The following is a 4,257-nucleotide window of genomic DNA, read 5'->3' on the forward strand; positions in this document are numbered from 1 at the left end:
AGAAAATAAACAAATGGGACTACATCAAAATAAAAAGCTTCTGCACAGCAAAAGAAACGACCATCAAAATGAAAAGGGAACCCACTGAATGGGAGAACATATTTGCCAATGATACATCTGATAAAGGGTTAATATCCAAAATATATAAAATACTCATACAACTCAACAAAAAGAAGACAAACAATCCAATTAAAAAATGGGCAGACGACTTGAATAGACATTTTTCCAAAGAGATCACACAAATGGCCAAGAGACACATGAAAAAATGCTCAAAGTCATTAATCACCAGAGAAATGCAAATTAAAACCACAATTAGATATCACCTCACACCTGTCAGAATGGCTGTCATCTAAAAATCATCAAATAACAAGTACTGGCGAAGATGTGGGGAAAAGGGAACCCTAGTTCTTTGCTGGTGGGAGTGCAGCCACTATGGAAAACAGTATGGAGTTTCCTCAAAAAATTAAAAATGTAACTTCTATGTGATCCAGCGATTCCACTTCTGGGAATATATCCTAAAACCCCCCAAAAAACAATCAGAAAGACTATATGAACCCCTATGTTCATAGCAGTGTTATTTACAATAGCTAAGATTTGGAAACAGCCCAAGTGGCCATCAGTAGATGAGTGGATAAAACAGCTGTGGGACATTTATACTATGGAATACTATATAGCTGTAAATTCTTGGGACAGCATGGATGGATCTGGAAAATATTATGCTAAATGAAACAAACCAAACTGAGAAAGACAAATATCGAATGATCTCACTTATTTGTAGAATCTAATGAACAAAATGAATTGACCAACAAAATAAGACCCGAAGCAGAGAGGCGTGAAACAGACTGACATACTTTGATGTGGGGCTGAGGGGACGAAAAGAGATAAACCAAAGAACCCATATACTTACACAGTGGGGCCTTGACTTACGAGTTTAATTCGTTCCGAGACCGAGCTCGTTAAGGAGCTCGTTAAGGAGCTCGTTAACTCAAATTACTCTATCAACTCAATGCAAAAAATCGGAGGAGAGACAACTGGTATCTCAAAAAACAAATGAAAAAATGTATAACAAGTAGCAATAACATTAGAATCTAAAAGTGAAAGTATTCTTTGTCCATTCATATATTCATTCCTCATTCAATTATCAAATATGTATCGAGAGTCATGTTGAGTCAGGCACAGAAGTTTTTAAGAATATGCAGATCAACAAGAAATGGTTCATACTCGAGAGAGGAGAAAAAAGCCTGATTTGAGTGGGTTCTAGATGTAATGAATGAGAGAAATTGTAGATAACGAATGCATCATTTGTAGAAAACAGAAACGGGATAGTATCCAAGGGTGTGGGATGGGATCAAGAGAGGATCTTTTTTAAAAAAATGGAAACAGAAAAAACATGTTTATATGTTTGGAGGTATTGTGCAATTAAGATGGGGAAATTGACATGCCAAAGAGGCGAGAGTAACATCCTTAGTAAGGGAGAAGAAACTGAATTTAATGTACAGATGGAAGGGGTGGTCTTAGGCAGGAGCGTGGACAATTCCTCTCTGGTAACAGGAAGGAAGGCAGAGTGAAGGGAAACAGATACAGTGAGGAGGGCGGATGTGGTGGATGGAGGGAGGCAGGCTGGAGAAGGCCTCTTCTGAGTGACTGCTTTTTCAGTGGAATCGAGAACAAAGTAATCAGCTGAGAGTAAGGATGAGGATGCTGTATTAGAGGTTGGAGGAGAGGGGAACGTATAGAATAGTCATCAGAGTGAGCAGACCAAAAAATGTAGTACGACTGCAGGGCCACACTACAACCCATTTAATATGAGTGGTCATGAATTTAAATGAGGCAGGCAGCTGGGAAAGGCAGAGATAAATGAGGAGCAGGTGTAGCTACAGAATAGTGTAGTGCAATACAGTAGAGAAATGAAGATCTGGAGGGGTTTGTGAGTGGAGTGTTGTAAGCCATATTAAGGATTTTATACTTGAATCTACAAGATAAAAAGAACAAATCCTGCTTTTCAAGCGAGGCGATGATATAATTTAGTTTGGTTTGCCAGGGAGACAATTCTGGTAGGTATGAACATGATGGGCTGAAAGTTTATTAGTGAATATATGAACTTGGTGGTACTTAAAACTTCTTTTTATAACCAGAAAATATGGTTCACTCTATAAAACGAAACTAATAAGTAGAAGATATCTTAACAGAATGTCTTTGAAGAATCTGAGCCCATCAGGAGCTCCCATCTAGTTTTTCTTCTAAGTGGCTTTCTTAATTTTCCTAGGTACCTCTAGGTATGGGCCATGTTTCCTAAAATAAATCTCCTCTTGCCTCGCATCAAGGTTAATAGAAAGAAATATTCTCCTATGACTCAGCTTGTTAAAAAGAAAGAAAATAGGAAAGGAAATGTACTTGAAATAAATCAACTATTTCGAATGATGGAAAATCCCCAGGATTACTTTGGAGATAATGTATTACATTTGTTTCTGACTCTAGATTAGTTAAGGTTTTAAATCATCAAACACTGCACATTTCCACACACACACACACACACACACACACACACACACACACACAATAGTATTAAACACAAATAACTGGGAAATAACATAAATGAACTAAAAACCTAAAAGATTCATTTTCCTGTGAAATGTGAAATAACTACTTTGGGAACACTTTTCTGTTTGTTTTTAATCTTTATTGTTGAAAGTGGGAACACTTTTCTATTTGATAACTTCACAAGCACATTTATCTTGACTTACAATCTATCAACTACTTTGATAAATACTGGTTTTAATGATAATTCTAAATACAAATGTGAGTAAGGTCCAGGGAGAGGTAAACATTTTTTTAAATGAGTTTAATCATGCCAAAGCTGAAAGGATGTCAGTTTTGCAAACAGACAATTCCAACAGACAATGTATTTGATATTTGAACTGTAATTTCTGTGAAAGAAGATTCGTAAGGCTGTATCCTTCACCCCAAATCACATATTTTGGAACCCAGAAACCCTCTTCTACTTGATGACTATTATCCAAAAATTGTACTTTAAAAAAAATTCATTCAAGAGAGAGGAGGGGGAGGGGAGAGAGAGAGAGAGGTGAGAAACATCATTCAGTTGCCTCCCCAAACAGGGATCAATTCTACAACCTGAGTATGTGCCCTGCCTGGGAATCAAACCCATCACCTCTCAGTGTATGGGACAAACCTCCAACCACCTGAGCCACACTGACCAGGGTTATACTTTTTCATTGAAGAAAAGGAAGGTTCAAATTACCTTTATCAAGACTCCAGGATGTGGCTTTTCTAGTCTAGATAAGCTCTAAAATGGATTTAATTAATTTGTTTCAAGGTTATTTAGCTTAATCCTGAATATCCAAATATAAGAGATAGATCTCAAATTAATTATTTGATTATTAAAGAAAATATGCCTTCAGTAATGATACAAACCAAATTCTAGGAAACGGTATGCTTATCTCTTCAAGTTACTAAAACATTAATGCTTTCATTAAACTTAATGGTCAACTGCACTCATTTATCTATCAGGGATTTCTAGGAAAACAACAGGAATTTATGCTTGAAGATTCATGCTATTTCTTTGTTTTAGTTTCCATTAATATTAAGTATTTAAATGTCTATGGGCTTATTGTAGACCTATTTTCAATCCCCAAGATATTATCAGATTTCAAGTGTATTGATAATTATCTAAGTCTTTAGCTCATTTACAATGTACATTTGCTCTGAACAAAATTAATTTGAATAAAATGGTCTCATCTTTCATTTTTAGGAGCTACACATACACAGAAAGAGAAAACTAATATACAGCTTCCTCAAACACAGCTTAAGACTCATCTCCGCACCCCAGATGCCAATTTAACAATGATCATTAAAGGCCCACTTGATCAACATCAATACATTCAGAGCAGTGGTTTGGAAATGCCAAATGAAAACTGGAGTTCAACAGCTATTAGTCACACTGTGATTTATATTATTTCTGTCTACAGATCAAAAGAAAATATATTGATAGATATTTTCCTGTCAATCAAATGATTGCTCAATTCATAGTCAATGGAATTACATTTTTCAATGCAAACATGAAATACATTTTATAGCAATGCTCATTCTAAAGTATAAAATCTATGGAGAAAAATTATAATTTTTATTTTAAACAAACACCCACACCCAGAGAGAGAATGATATTCTCCAATCCTATATAATGAGGGAATATGCAAATTGACCATCACCCCCTAGCACAAGATGGCCTCCCCCATGTGG

The sequence above is a fragment of the Myotis brandtii genome, unplaced genomic scaffold (genome assembly GCF_000412655.1).
Source record: "Myotis brandtii unplaced genomic scaffold, ASM41265v1 scaffold1927, whole genome shotgun sequence".
Lineage (NCBI taxonomy): Eukaryota > Metazoa > Chordata > Mammalia > Chiroptera > Vespertilionidae > Myotis > Myotis brandtii.